Source organism: Mastomys coucha, unplaced genomic scaffold, assembly GCF_008632895.1.
Source record: "Mastomys coucha isolate ucsf_1 unplaced genomic scaffold, UCSF_Mcou_1 pScaffold11, whole genome shotgun sequence".
In the NCBI taxonomy this organism is placed as follows: domain Eukaryota; kingdom Metazoa; phylum Chordata; class Mammalia; order Rodentia; family Muridae; genus Mastomys; species Mastomys coucha.
Window position 1 is genome coordinate 13,668,658 of NW_022196893.1, and position 16,198 is coordinate 13,684,855.

At 49.1% G+C, this 16,198-nt stretch overlaps 1 protein-coding gene across 9 annotated transcripts in view; it reads right to left on the minus strand.

Moving 5' to 3' along the window:
* Nucleotides 1-16,198, minus strand: part of Tcf20 (transcription factor 20) — a 179,685-nt gene that overhangs the window by 85,576 nt on the left and 77,911 nt on the right. For 3 of the 9 annotated variants that reach the window (XM_031350661.1, XM_031350652.1, XM_031350571.1), the window contains exon 1: nucleotides 6,283-6,595. The exons of 3 other annotated variants lie outside the window; for them this stretch is intronic. The gene's annotated coding sequence lies outside the window, so the exon portion shown is untranslated. Of the gene's footprint in view, nucleotides 1-5,769; nucleotides 5,790-5,845; nucleotides 5,866-6,051; nucleotides 6,073-6,282; nucleotides 6,596-16,198 lie in introns of those variants that run through there. 3 more of the 9 variants (XM_031350629.1, XM_031350619.1, XM_031350599.1) reach the window with 3 other exon arrangements.

Here is a 16,198-nt window from a genome sequence, read left to right on the forward strand (position 1 = left end):
ATTATAAGAGTGATACAACCATGACCTGAGAAACTGGAAAGGTAGTGATACCACTAGGAGACCAGTGGAAAAGTTAATCCAAATAATAAAGGTACAATGATTATGGTTTTTTTGGGGTTTTTTTGTTTATTTTCATGTAGTGTGGAAAGCGAGTATGGATAGGGACTAGCCAGAAGAACTTAAGGGAGATCATTAATGATGCCTGCTAAAGGCTTCAGTAAGGAGAAATGTCTGTCTGTCTCTAATTTTCTTAATAAAAACTGCAGACACCTAAGTGTAGTGGAATATGCCTATAAGCCTAGCACTTATAGAGAATCATCATTAAGGTCAAGGATAGCCAGGGGTACAAGAGACCCTGTGGGTTTTGTTTTGGTTTGGTTTGGTTTGGTTTTTTTGCTCTATTTACTCTTTAAGTGCTTCTTTTTTTTTCTTAAAGATTTATTTATTATTATAAATGAGTACACAGAAGAGGGCGTCAGATTTCATTATGGGTGGTTGTGAGCCATCATGTGGTTGCTGGGATTTGAACTCACAACCTTTGGAAGAGCAGTCAAGTGTTCTTAGCCACTGAGCCATCCATCTCACCAGCCCGGAGACCCTGTTTCAAAAACAAAAACAAACAAACAAACAAAAAAAAAAAGAGGACAGAAAACTTCCTGGTGTTGTTTATATTTAAAATTTCAGATTGAAGTGCTAAACACTAATGACTTCTGTATATCTTGCTAGGTATGTGCTTCAAAAATAGAAGGTCCCAACGGAGTGGACCTGAGCTAGGAGGATGCTGAGAAGCAGGGGCAGCTATAAGAGGTTCTTGCAGGGGTGACTTTGCCATACAGATGAGATAGGCTCGTCCAAGCTAGGCGGCTCACAAACTGGTATCTAAACTGCCTTTTGCTTCCCTTTTCAACTATGACTAGAGAACTTTAGACCCAGAAGAAAACTCCCCCAAAAACAAGCAATAGCGGCTGGAGAGAGGCTGGCTCCGCAGCTGAGAGCTTGCTGCTCTTCCCTAGGACCTGAGTTTGGCTCCTCAACACCGATATGGCAGCTCACAACCTTCCACTCCAGCTCTAGGGATCCAGCACCCTCTTCTAGCCTCCACAGGCTAGAAGGCTACACCAAATACATGCTACAAACTAGATTAAGAAAGAATAATCTAGTTTAACCCTATGACTTTACAGCTTAGGAAAAAATGAAGGAGTGGTGATTTGCGCTGACAGTCAAAGGTGGGAGCCTACTCTTTGCCAACCAGGCAAAGTGATTGCCATGTAAACATGAGTACATGACTCTGATCTCTAGTACCCACATAAAAACTGGGCACATAGCTGTTCTCCACACAGACATATACATGTGCACCTGCATACATATACATACATATGACATAACATACTCCAGATTTTTAAAAATTCACCAGGGTGTGATGGTCATGCATGCCTGTTATGCCAGCACTGAAGAGACAGATCTCTCTTCAGGTGGATCTCTGTGAGTTCCATCACTACCACACTTGGTCTCCAAACAAACAAAAGCCCCATGAAATTCCAATCTGAGAAACACTGTGATCAGTATGAAGCAGTATGGACAAAGACTGTGTTACTGTCACTTTCCACAAAGACAGACGGTGTTGGCTTCTTAGACCCCAACAATGAGACTGGTTTCTTCTCCTGGTTGTGTCTTGGTCCACAATGTCTTACATGAAGAAATGCTTCCTTAGAGTTCAGTTACAATGAGGCCTTTTAGATGTGGGTATAACTTTTGATGTATCTCCACACCTCAGTTACAGCACAGCTGTTTCACTTCTATGACTGAAAGTAAGAATAATATCTCAGGAGGCCTGAGAAGTAATCACTGGGCCTGATAAGTAGGGATTCTTCTTAGGTGCAGTAGTACATGTCTGACCCTAGAACTTAGGAAGTGGAAGTAGGAAGACGAGGGGTTCAGGGTCACCCTCAGCTACACAGTGAGAATGAGCCAGCCAAGTTGAGTAGGGTCTCTTGAGAAGAGCAAAGTACTCCAGGTATTTGCTTGATTACTACTGTGGCTGGCCACATAAAAGGGAGACAGGTTCTGTGTATTGTTTGGTCAGTATGGGATAAAGCACATCTGTTACAGAAAGTGCATGTTTAATGGTGGCAGTAGACTATGAGAAGGGAGCATCACTTCCTAGCAGTGGCCTGGATGTCCCAGATGTTCAAGGCCAAGTAAATTACTTAACATTTTTTACTTGTCCTAAAAATTAAATGTCTACCCAGCTGAGAGAAATGTCTACAAAACAAGGACCATTTGTGAAACCACTCTAAAGCAGCATTCTATGTCATTATCATATTAAGCCTCTTTTCTTTCTTTTCCAGCTAGGCTTGCTCACTACGTAGCTCAAGCTGGCTTTAAACTCACAACCCTGCTTCTGTCTCATGAGTTCCCAGATATAAGCAGGCACCAATACATCCACCTATTTTTTTTATTCTCTTTGTAGCTATTACTACATGACATTCTTATTTATATACTGTTTATATTCTGTTTTCAGAGTGGCTCATTCTGTATCTGGCCTACCAATGCATCTTCTACATTTTAGTATAGCCCATGAACATCTATTAAAGCAAATGACAAAGACATATACAAAAGGATTTTAATCAACATTTAGGGATGTGATGTTCAAACAAAGAAGCCATCTCCATATTGTGCTGACAGTCAAGTGTCCCAATCCTACAGAAGAGCTTATAATGGGGGTAGTTTCCCTAGTGGCTCGTATACTCTCATTCTTTTATTTATTTGTTTATTTATTTATTGAGACAGGATCTCATTATATAGCTGCTGCCAGCCTGGAACACTATGTAGACCAGGCTAGCCTCAAAGTCATAGAGACCTGCCTGCTTCTGAGAGTACTGGGACCAAAAGCATGTTCCACCATACCCAGTTCTATGTTCTTAAATCCATTAAGAACCACCAAATGAGGCCACAGTTATACCAACAACTCCTGTTACATAGCACATCTTCTTGCTGGTCCTGTGAATTATCTCAAAGCAAGCTGGGCCCTAACATAGGAAGCTCTCAGTTTTATCTGTCATCATGAGATCTTTTCACTACACTGTGGGTGCCATGATCACAACAAGGGTCTTGAGAAGCCAGGGTATAGAGCTCAGTACCTGCCTGCCTCACATGACTGAGACTCTGATCTCAATCCACAGTATCTCCTCAAGACTTCCAAGGGCCTAAAACTAAAAACACTACCCCAAGAGGAAGTAATGTTTAAGGCATCCTGGGAAAAGTTCTGTTTTTCATAAATTTATGTCAACAAAGTCTCACTTGGCTAAAGTGAAAGCAATTATGACATGGTTCCTGAATACTGTAACCAGTAACACAGACAACATTTTATGACTTCTCTTGCTCTTTCAGTTTGTAAATGTTTTCAGCTCAAGACAAAATGGCAGAACTAGAAAGAGAAACTTCTTACAAATTAAATCTTAGACCAGCAAAACTGGCCAAGCACGGGCAAACTGAAAGGTGAGAAAATTCCCAAGGGTCACAGAAACCACTTTCCAGTACTTCACCCAGCTCCAGATTTCATATTCACCAGTTTGGTTGTTACTGCCTTGGGGTTGGGGGTGGGGGAGTGGGGGGGAATGGGGGGGGCTAAAGAGCCAGTAAAGCAGTATGACAGCAGGAAGCTAAGTACTGTAGGACCACTCATACTAACTGATCTGCACCTTGAGCAGGCCCTGGGTTAAAATGAGCCTGGTAACAAGTTTTGGGATCTAGGAGAGGAGAGTTATATCCAAGCCCCACCTCTCACTAGCTTATGTATTCTGAAGAGAAGGAATAATGAACTCTTAGGTCCACTGGGTAGACATTTTAGGACAGTTTAGAATTCTTTGGCCCAAGTTATACATTGTTTTTGTTTTTAATGCAAATGTTAGCATCCTCTCCTCTCTAAGTTAAAACTTAATAAAGGCAATTCTCCTACTATATTAATATCTCTCATATACACACATACACACACACACACACAAAAATTACCTCAGTAAAGTTTTATAGTAATTTTTTCATAAGCTATAAAACAAGCATAATTAATACATACTTTAGTGTGATAGGTGCTGCTAATTTGAGTAACTGGCACTTTTTCCAATCATACAGTGAACATGAGGTCATAATTCAAGTCCTAATAGAAAATTCCAAATAACTCATCTGTATAGTCTTATGTGATAGGCCTGACTTAAAGAAAACCTTCTAACACTTACACAAGACAGTCATTAGGAGCCCATTCCCCCATCCACGTTAAAAGACCATTAAGACTACACAGGCCAAATTTTTAAAAACTGTCTAAGAAAAACAATGAGCTATGTTTTATGGAGAATTGAGCTATTAGCCCCTGGTGAATAAAATCAGGAGGCAGAAGGATCACTGGAAGGTCAAGGCCATTTAGGACTACACAGCCAAAAAATAAAAAAACATAGCACATCACGTTAAACATATACCCTTCAAATATTACAGTACTAAAAGTCTTAGACAACAGCAAAATCCGAGTTGGTCCAGGAGTACTTACCATTCAAAGGCATATGGCCCAGGCCTTACACACCAGAAAATTAGTCAGACTAACTAGGGTTCTTCAGCCTCTGATAGAAGTACCCTGCTACCACTAGGAATAAACCAGGGATGCAAACCATTTACTACATCCTGAAGTGGATATTAATTCTACTAACCTACTACACCGCATAGCTCATTCTAATTTATCCCTACTCCAAGATTGAAGTTGGAAATTTGAAATTAGCCAAGTAAGAGTCACCTAAAAGATCTTGAAAAAGCAGCCCTTCCCAACATGGAAAGCGCTTCCAACAAAAACAGACCCAATCATCTCATCCGTATTTCCCTATCAGCCAGTGCTTTTTCTGAAAACTCTATCACAAAGAAAAAAAACAATGTGCATTCAACATAGGCTAGACTGCTATTAATAGTGTGTGTTTTCTCTTCAGAAGCACAGAGAAGCACTGGGAATTGAGCAAAAACTACCCTGACCAAGTAACTTCTCAATCCAGTGAGGCACATCTCAGAAAAGTTCCTAGGGTCAAAATGAGAGCACAAAACAGGAGTGGAAAAACCACCAAACCAAACTCAAACAAACCTTCGAAATGCCTGGCCTGCAACGGAGTCTTTAACAGAATTGTAACTGAGGCATGAGAGGGTAGGTAACTTGCCCAGGGCTACAGTTTATTTGGTGGCCAAGCTGGAAGTGCATTCCAGGCCTCCTAGATCGGAATTTAGTGCAGTTTCCCGAGCTGCCATTGCCACCTCGTGTAAAACCTTTTATAAAACTCTTCACTAAGGCTGTTAGCATAAGGGTCCAATTATCATTCAAAGATCAGCCTGTTAGATAATAGCTCAAAAATTCCATCCATTTTCTAGCATTTACCAGAGTCATCTAATCTCTGGAGGGAGAACGCAGAGCTCGGGTAGAAACCCCTAATTCTGATTAGACCCCCCCAAAGGAGTTTAATACAGGCAGGCAAGCAACACTGGTGTCCGCACCCACAAACCGTGGAGGAATCCGCAGCTCCACCGCCCCCCAAAACTAAATTCCACTCCCACCCCGGCGCACTCAAGAAAGACATCCCACCTCCCGCCGCAGGCCGGACAACAAACTCTTCTTCAAACCACCACTTTTCCGTGAGAATGAGGAAGAGAGAAGAAACTCAAGAGTCTCGCCTTCCCAACCCCGACCCGCGAGAGAGAGAGTCCCCTTCGTGGACTCCGCGGGACCCCACACCCTGCCCCGCTCACCACGGCGTGGGAGGGGAGGGCGCCCCACACAGGAAGTGCATCCTGCGCCCCTAGCTCCCGCCCGGCAGCCGGATACCTGCCCCGGGCCGCCAGCAGGCGACCGGCAGCCGCATCCACATGGCCTCAGGTGTTCGCGCGGCTGCTCCGCCGGCCCCAGCCCGCCCCTCCCCGGCCCGCGGCAAGCCCGGCCCTCCACCTCGCGCGCCTCGCCCCCAGCCCGCAGCCGAGAGGCCAGCAACGCCGGTCCCCGCGGGGCTGCCAAGAACGGGGACCCCTCTGCACCTCCGCCCGCGGCCCGGGAGCCTCCGGCCCGCTCTGCCTTGACGCCGGTCCTGGCCGTTGACCCCTCAGCAGCCCACGCCGGTCCCCTCCGCCCCCTCGGCGACTCCCGAGGCTCCGCACTCGCAGATCGGGCCGGGCCACGACCCTGTGCTCCCGGCAGCCAGGATGAGCGGCGCGGCCCGCTCCCGGGCCCTCGCACTGCCCTTTTCCTCCAGGCCGGGCGGCGGTTACCTGCAGGAGCCCCCCGGCCCGTCCCTCGGCCTCCGCCGGCGCTGGGAGGGGAGGGGGCGGCGGCGCGGCGCGGGGTGGGGGTGGGGGTGCCTCCACCGCCTCCAGCGCGGACGCCCAGGCCGACGGCGGGGCGGGCCGGGGCCGCGGCCCCTAGAGGCTCGCTCCGGCCCGCGCGCTCGCCCGCTCACTCCCCGCTCCGGCGCGTCTCAGGGAGGGCTCCCCCGGCTGAGGCCGTGGCCGCCTCGCAGGGGCCGAAGGCGGCTCAGCTCCGGGTTTTTTCTCTCCATTCTCCCAACACACAGGAAATAACAGAGCGTCAGGTGACGGCGCGCAGCCAATGAGGCGGCTCCGGGCCCCGGCGCGCGGGCGGGCGGGAGGGCGCGCGGCGGGGCGGGGCGGGCGCAGGGGGCGGGGACGGGGGCGGGGCGGCGCGCGTGCCCACCCGCGTGTGGCAGCGTCGGGAGGCGCAGCGAGGAGACCCCACTCTGCGGTCCGAGGCCAAGCGCCCAGGGCTGCCTCCATCCCTCCGCTTGAGGCTACCTCGCGGGGTGCCCCAGAGCAACTTTCCGGGGAGTTGGTGGCACAGAACCTTCCACTGGGATTTCTGGAGTTCTCCCAGAGCCTCCAAGTCCGAAGTCGCGTCTTGGGCAGCCTGTGAAGCCCGTGGTAATTTGTATAGTTAGTTGAACCGCCACCAGGGTGGCGCCTGCTTGCTTAAACGTCCGCCGGGCCCAGGTGGGTCACACCAGGCCAGCCTGGTATGTGCGGATGCTCTCTCTGCCCCATGGTGCCTACTGGGTGTTCCTAGATGAACAACAGTCTCTGAGACTCAGTTTCCTCCGTTATACAAGCAAGGAAACCAACCTACCTCACGTGTAAAAATAGACTTCCATGCCAGTAGTCTGCAGTGGCGCTGAGATTCTGCACTCTTGGATGGCGGGCCCAGAACTGAAATCAGAGGTTTCCACGGCCATGCCTCACGCCCTAAACAGCCTTTCCCTTGTATCTCGGATATCTTCACAGAGCGAAGGGCTAAATTTCTTTTTCCTCAAGAAAAACCCCATCTCATAGATCAGTGGTTCTCAACCTTCCTAATGCTTGACCCTTTAATACTGTTCATATTGTGGTGACCCTACCATAGAAAACTATTTCATTGCTACTTTATAACTGTAATTTTGCTACTGTTATGAATAGTAATCTCTGTTTTCTGATGGCCTCCCCTGGGAAAGGGTCATTCGCTGTCCCGACCATAGGTTGAGAACAGCTGCCTTCTGCTATGCAAAGTGAAGCTAATAAGGAGAGGGTGAGTTTGGAATATTTAAACTCTGCTTTTGGTACACTCAGAGACTGCTCCACTTTGGACCTCAGTTTCCCACAGATAAAAGAGAAAGGAGAAGCGTTTGGATTAAAGTGTCCCTAAAACTACTGATTCTAAACTAAGACTGCATCCAGCCTAGATTGGGGGGAGTATGTGGCTTCCCCTCCTAAAGCAACCCAACTTGAGAGTAAACTGGGATCCAAAATGTGCTTTGGGTGTAAGGTGAGACGCTGACAGGAGTCAGCTGTGGTTGGTCTGGGGACCAGATTTCATATATTTGGGGTTTCCAGGTTCCTGTGGCCTGGCTTTTACTCTTTCACCTTTCATTCTACCGGGCCAAAGCAATTCATACTTTTCCTAGTCTCGGGCCACCCACAGAGGGTCTGGAGATCCCAATCAGGACCTGAAGGTCCTAGGGACCCTGACAGGAGGATGTGGTGGAGAAGGCATTGAGTTCTCCTGGCTCCTGTCCCCCATCTCATCAAGTGGGAGCCGATTCCAACGCAGGTCAGGACTATTCCTGGGGATCTGATTCCCCCACACCTCTCTAAAGACAGGCAGAGTACCAGGCCCTTCCAGAGCAAAGCTGAATAGACTGCCAGGCCCTACCCTCTAGCTGTTCCCATTGTTCTAACTGTGAGTTCCATTTTCAAATTCTCAGCCACTAAGGCTTTTAAGAGGCCAAAGCCTGGCTTCAGCTAGTGTCAAGACTGCTGAGAGAAAGGTGGGAGGGGCTGGAAACAGACTTAAAGTTTTCTGAAAAAAAAAAATGTAGATGTGCCTTCTTGGAGGCCCCAGTGTTGAAGGCCTCCCCAGCTTCCTGGGCCAGTTCATGAGGAAAAGGGACACCATTTCCTCATTCTCCCTTCTTCCCTAGGTCTCACTTTGTCTCAAGGGGAGAAGAGGGATACAAGAGAGCTCACTAGGAACAGGATGCAGAGAAACACTGGGGTTCAGTTCCTGCCCCCTTTCCTATGATGGCATCCCCCCACCCCTTTCAGTCCCTAACAGAACACTATCCAGGGGACAGCCACATGGAAGCTTGCCCTATTCTACAGCCAGATCTGCTGGGCCTTACCATGTGCCTTGGAAGAGGAAACACATTCATTGAAACCATGACCAGCAGACAAGTATTAGTACTCTTGTGCTGTGTGTGGCCCTGGACAACTCATTTCCCCTCTCTGAGTGCCATACCTGACACCCCACCCCCCATGTTACCTCACATATAGGTACTGTGAATATCTAAAGAGAGCTGCATGAAGAATTCTTGCAGTACTAGACACAATTAACTAACACCACCATGCATGGTGGTGCACGCTTGGAGTTCCAGGACTCAGGAGGCTGAAATAAGGGTATCATCGTAAATTGGGGGTCAGTACAACACCTGAGCAGATGAAGCTCAGGGAAATTAATTGCTGCCCAAAGTCCTATCACTCAAGGTAGTTACTTTGTTCTGTCTTGAGACGAAGTGTCACAATGTAGCCCAGCTAGCCTCAAGTCCTGATAGTCTTCAGACTCAGCCTCTGCAGTGCTGGGATTACAGCCCCGGCAACACTACACCCTGCTTGCCACAGCCTCTTGTAGCCCTCCTTGTCTCAGATGTATCCATCTCGCTTTTCCTTCTATACTTTGAAGTCTTTTAAAGAAAACAGAGTAAATGAGCTGTTTCTTTCTCCCATCTCTCCTAACCCAGTCCACTCTAAAATACCTATTGAACAGAATCACTGTGTATCAATTCCAGAGGCAATACTAATCCCTTCTCTCTTTCTCTGGCTGGGAGATGGCTTTTGGAAACCCTGTGTCACTCCTTTTATTACAAACTCCTCAGCCCTCCTCCAAGAACCTGGACCACTCTGGGATTACAAATGGAGCCTTCTGCCTCTAGGTCACTGATTCCGCTACCATCTGTCAGCACGGATTGATTGAGGAGACTGGCCCTGCTCAGCAGATCAGTGACTGGTGAGAACTGAGCCAGGATGTAGGCTTCAGCTGCAGGCTGGTGTCCTTCCCAGCACTAGCTGACTCTCAACAGCCCTCACCTTTAATCCTTCAGCAGACTCCTGTTCTCCTTCCTCTTGGGAGGGGCCACTGGCTAACAACTCTAACACACCAAGAGGAAAGCCTGGATTCCTCCTTCACAATTCTGGGGCTTCACCTCTAGTCTCGAAGGAGGCAGCTTACAAAAGTCTGTGGTTGACAGAAGGGGAAACCTCCCCCAACACCATGCTATGCCTGTCCCAAGCCAGGTATTTTCCCCAGGCAAAGAGTGGGGATGCTCGGCATGCTTAGGCACACAGGCATGACTTGATGCTCTGGGCATGCCTTCATTCCACAGGATCACCTGCAGTCTTTGAGGCTGTAAGCTCTTTCTCAGGCAAGGTGGAGAAAGGCAATATAGCCTTGAGTGGGGATGCCCAAGACTGTAGATGGAGGGAACTACTGCCCCTGCTATGCACAAGAGACCTGTTCCCAAAGCAGCAGAAAGAGATGACAAAGATGGGGGCCCTGCAGGGCCTGGTATCTTGTGAAGGGCTTGATAAGACTGTTGCGGTCTCACAGTGGCCCCTGCTCACCAGCTTGCCCTTCCACTCTGCCCAACAAGATCAAAGTCATGGTTCCCACTGGTCCCACTGGGCTGCTTGTTTTGTTACTGGACATTCCCACCTATCTGGTGTCTGGTACACTATGCAAGAAAAGACAGCATATTCACAAAAAACTATGTATCGCTGACTATGAGACAGCCCAGAGGACACCAGGAACTGGGCAGACTTCCCCTTATCACCCTAATTAATGTTCAAGAGAACCTGATGAGATTGATGCTGATGTCACACCTCACTTTACAAATGTAGCCTCCGAGACACAGGGGACTTTAAGTAACTTGTCCTAAGTCATTAAGCTTGAAAGAGGCAGAGCTGGGATTATCCTAGGCCCCCAGTGATTGTACTTTTAACAGTCCGGCTCCTAGTGCTCAGGGACTTCTCTGAAAAGGGGCAGACAGCTGGCAGGTCCAAAGTCTCCAGGTGTCCAGGAAAAGAGACCATAGAGGACAAAGGACTCAGTGGCAGTCCTCTCTCCACAGTACACTGAGGCTCTGGAGACCGTCTGGGGAACCCATGCCTAGCAGCATTCATTTCACCACAGACGAAGAAAGACCCTGAAAGCAGATGGTAGGAGACATCAGCTCTCTACCAAGCCCAAAATCCACTGAACCTCTGGGCTGGAGTCTTCCTGAGCAGCCACGGACATGGAAATACCAACCCAGATCACAAAACTGGGACCTGTATGCTCTCACCAGTGTGTACTCTTCAGCAAATAGTGACTGAGCTAAGGTCTTGACTTCTTTATCTGTAAATTGGGATTTGGGCCATAGGGAAGAAGCAAGTGTTCTTCCTGCCTCCTGAATAGGGCCCTTCTCTAGGGGACACTTTCCCTTCTCACTAAGAGCCTGGGAGGCACCAGTCATGACACAAAGCAGAAATAAGCACAGAGAGGTGAGTGACTAGTTCCAAGTGAGGCAGCCAACAGAAGGCAGAACTGGGACTGGTACCCAGCCTTCTGGCTCCAGAGCTTCCACTAAGTCACTCGGTGCTCAGGGTTAACGATGAATGATCTGACTGTAGCACTAACTCACTTAATTCTCGCAGCAAACCTGTGAGGTGGAGACTGCTCTGCCTTTTGCAGATAAGGAAACTGAGACACAGCAGTTAGGAGGGGTCTGAGCTAAAAAAAAAAAAAAAAACAGCCAGGCGAGTAGGGCTGCCAATCCCCTGCATCGCTTCATCATGCAGTAACAATGGGAGGTTCCTTTCCATTGGGATTATTTCTGCTTGAGAGCTCAAGACTTTTAGCCACATCATTGTCTGGGCGCCACAGGAAGGCAGTGCCACATGCTGAGGCATGCTGGGAAAAGACTTTGTTCCATCCTGTTTTGTTGACATGCTCTTCATTTTTAAGCCTGAAACCCAAGTTCCCTGCTAAGAATGCAAACGGTGGGGACAAATGCAGCCATGGTAAGGGCCACTGCTTCTAAGCCATACATACTGTTTCTTTGGCTCTGTATGTGTCATTTAAGCTCAGTGTTCACGAGGCCAGAGTATCGCCCCAGTTCACTGCTGAAGAAGTCCAAAGTTGCTAGGAAGATGCTCAAAGATACACAGCTACTAGTAGTAGTGTCTGTCCCCTCAAACTCTCTCTTGGCCACAGCAGCTGCCTTGCAAGAGGGTCCCAGGGCTCTTGCACTGGATGTAATGGTGGCAATGGTTCTGCTTATCCCTCTCCCTCACCTTGTACTAGGGCCCAGGTGCAGGGGTGCAGGGCTACACGTTGCCTTCTCAACGACAATGGCTCAGAAATGGGGACACTGATGTTTCCCCTCCAGAGATTTGGGAATGGCTGCCCTGCCACCAAACCAATTGTCTTCCAGAAAAAGATACATCTTGTGAGAGGCCTCATTACTGCCCTGCATCTATCTCCCTGATAGCTCTCAAGGACAACTGCCAAGCACATGTGTGATGCCTTGGGAACAGAAGCAGCAGGAGTCATGGATTCTCCAACGCACCACCAGCCTCTTTTGTGAGCCACTTTCAACCCTACTGCCAGTTCACAGCAGTCCCATGAGTGCTTCTCCCTGGCTTAACAGTGTGCAGTGGCTGCCGAGTGGCTTCCAACGTCCCACTCTCCTGGACACAAAGCCCTCTCTTGGTTTAGCTCGCAGTGCCAACCTACTCCCTTGTTTCATTGTCTCTGCCAAACCAAACAAGTTGTGTCCCTGGCCTGGCCTATTCCCAGAGGCAGAGGAACCTGCCTCCACAGAGACTAAGGTATTTCTACCTTGCTTTTTTGGGTCCAACTCAAAGACTGCCTCCTTAATAACCGTTCGTTCATTCATTCATTCATTCATTCATTCATTCATTCACTCAACAATGGCTGAGTCTTTATCATATTCCAAGCACTGAATAAAGGGTCCTTGTTGTCGTGATGTTTGTGGTCCTATGGGGCTTCATGTTGTGGCTGGATGAGTTCCAGAGAGAGGTACTGCATGGACAAAGGCCCTGAGGCAGGAGGAAGCAAAGAGAGCAGAAAGCGGGAGGAGGCAGGCAGAGCAAGTCAAAGGAAAGCGGGAGGAGCAGCTGCAGCACGGTGCGGGTCACAGGCTTGGGATTCATCCCAAGGTAAAAGGAGGAGCCATGGGTTCTTAGAGGGCACCACAAACCCACCTTCCCAGCTGCCCAAGTGTTCCATATCCCTGTCTCTGATCTTTGGGGGTGATTTTCACATCCTTTCTCCTAGGCTGAGCTCAAGGGCAGTACTGGCCTCTGACCAAATAGTTTCATCCCTTTTAGCTGACCCAGTGCCGGAACAAGGAACTGCTCAGAAACCCAGGTTGCATGACCACATATCTCCTCTAGGAGCAAGGCTGCCTAAGGGACCTTCCTCATTCCCTGCAAGTTACAGAGTCCAGAGGTTTCAATGAAGCTAAAACTCCAGAAGCCCTTGAGAGCAGACCAAGCTCTGTTTGCTGCCAAGCATCAGCATATGGACTACACAGGATCTACCTTTGGTCACCATGCAAAGGACCAGAAACCAAAATGCAAGTTGTCACAGCTGCTCACAATGCACATTCTACATGAGCAATCCCAGAGTCAACCTTCTAAAGTGAGGTGGGATACTGCCCTCATTACTGAGGAAAGGAGGACGGGGTGGGTTAGGGTGGGGGGAGGTCATGAAAACAAAGCCAAGACTAGCGCCTGACCTGAGTAAAGACTACCTGTGGTCCTCCTATAGGGCTAGTAGTCGTTCCAGACATTTCTTTCACAACTGTTTCCAACTGACATATTTCATCAGGATGTCAGTCATACCAGCAGTGGGAGCCAGCACACCAATTCTCAGAAGCACTCCCCCCCTGCATCAGAACTGACTGCACGCTCAGTTCCCAGACACCAAGGCTGGCCACTTAGCCAAGGCAGAGAGGCTAAGGCCTGGCATGTTGCAGTGTGAACAGAGGCACCTGAGCTGACTTGAGAGATAACAAAGGAAAATATGCCTGCAGCTTTCACGTGCACTAGCCTCCATGCTGAATTATTTCCTGTGCTAACCCACAGCATTCTCACTCCAGTGCTGTGAGCGAGCTCCAATACTGGCTCCCTCTGACGGGGGTGTATACAAACAAAGGCAAAAGGCAGCTGTGAGAACATAGCCTGAGGATGCCAGGTTCAGACAGTATCTGAACCTATGGAGTGCACTTAAGCAACCCCATGTGTGTGAATGTGAGCAGAAACATCTTGGGCAAGAGGGAACGAATGTTCCTGAAGAGCCACAGCCATGTGACACACCCGTTCTTCCCACACACCTGATATCAGTAGATCCCTGCAGCAAGCGATGGCAGACTTGCATCCCAACCTCATCCCAAGTTTTGTGTCTCCTGAACCTCCAATCAGAAACCTCTGACCTCCCAGCATTATAAGCTGCTTCTCTCCTCCTTTGGTAGCAGGTGGTACAAGAACCTTCAGTCAAGTCCCAACTCTGGGGCCCTCCGCTTTTTCATCCTAGGGAGATGATTATTGTTTACTGCAAAGGACTGCCTCATATACAACTTCCTCAGCAGCCTCACACAGATGGCTGTTCTGAGGAAGTGAGGTGCCACAACTACCCAGGCACAGACTCAGTGGAGCTGAGTGACTGGTTCTCAAGTTTGTGCTGGTGGGAGGATGGTAGTGCTCATGACCTCTGGGATCCTCCACGGTAGTCAGTCACCTCCCAGAGTCATCTGTGGCCAGCTCCCAAACCCCACAATCCGCAATACCTGGATGTATTCACATATGGTACAGGCCAAGGTACTGAACAGCCCTGTTTTCCTGGAGGGAGGACATACCCTCTGGGCCTGTCTCCTAGCCTTCGTACAGTGCCAGTGCGGAGTGATAGTAGGCAAGCCAGGCAGAATGAGAGGGAAGAACATCCTTTCTAGAAAAACCAGTGGGCAGATGATACTGCCCAAGGCACAGCCTACATGGAAGCCATCCAAGACAAACAGCAACAGGAAAATCAGAGCCCTTCAAGGAAGCAGAGACCTAAGTAGACCTAAGCCCCTCTCCACAAACAGGGGCTCTGCAGTCCAGGACGATGCCATGCCACATTCAAGGCCTCTCAGTGTATCAGTGGCTCTGCCATGTGTCCAACCAGTGGCTCATTTGCAATGGCGGGTGGACCCTTGCTGATCTCCAGGGCTCACGTTCTAGCAAACTACCTCCTCCTGGTCTTGCCCACAGAACCAGAGATGTAAAAATGCCAAATCTCTAGAGCTCTTCCCCTGCACTTTCAGTTCTGAGCTACCTATACCTCCATGCTGCCCTAACAGAGCTCAGGGCAGGGAGAGGCTATTAAAGTAGGCAATCGGGCCATGCCTGCCCAGTTTACAGTAAGTGCCATTATAACTCAGTGCAATAACCACCCCCATTTCATGGCTAGGGAAACTGAGGTTTGGAGGGATTACGCAATCAATACCTAGATATCCAGGTGCTGAGCCTTCACTCTCCTGGGCCGTCCTTTCTTCGAGCTAACACTTTTCCAAGTGCCTGCTAGCCCAGAGAGCACAGCTCTAAGATGGTTGGTCTGAGAAAAGTCAGTCCTGTAACCTTCATCAAAACACTTCAATATGCTCATCACCACCACCAAGACTCGAGGCACATGGCCAGTCTGAGTAACTCCACAGAGACTAAATCCAAGCAGCCTGCCTTGAGGCTTTGACCACCTTTTACGCCTCCACTTTGGTCAAACCTAGGGCTGGGGAGCTAGCCAGCAAACTCTGTGGGAGCTTCAGATCACCCCAGGGTTCCAGCTTGGAGATAGAGTTCCAGGAACCTGCCTCAAAATTCTCCAGATCACTTCCCTCAGAAAGGTTGCCTCCGATGTAGCAGCCTGTCTGGCCTAGCCCAGCCCCTAGCAGCACAGCCCCACCCCCCCCACCCCCAAACCGGGTTTAATCCTCATGGGAAACAGAAGAGGAATGGAAAGTAAGAAAAGTCATAGTAGTCTAAATTCAAGTATAGAACCATCCACAAATCCCCATCCCTCAAGGCAGCTGACAGGCATGACCTGGCAAGATTCTGGAGAGTCATCTTAAGACATCAACATAGGGGCTGGAGAGAGATGGCCCAGCAGTTAAGAGCCCTGACTGCCCTCCCAGAGGTCCTGAGTTCAGATCCCAGCAACCACATGGTGGCTCGCAACCATCTGTAATGAGATCCGAAGCCCTCTTCTGGTGTGTCTGAAGACAGCAACAGGGTACTTTAAACATACCTGAGGGTGAGTTTCAATGATATATGTGTGGGTCTGTCATCAGGTCAGGCTTGCTCTGCCTCTAGACTCCTCCCACTGTGAAGGAACCGGGGCCTCTCAGCCTGTCCCCTCTCCTAACTCGCCTCTCATCTGCTGCCTGTTCCCTCTCCAGATACACCCTCATTTGCCTTAGCCTGGCAGACTTCTACTCACCCTTCAAAGCCTTAAGCCACCTCTCCTATGAAGCCTCTCTTGATTGCCCTGTTGAATCTAATAGGGTACAAAGGGAGGCTTTGTTCATTTGTTTTGTTTTGATCTTGTCCC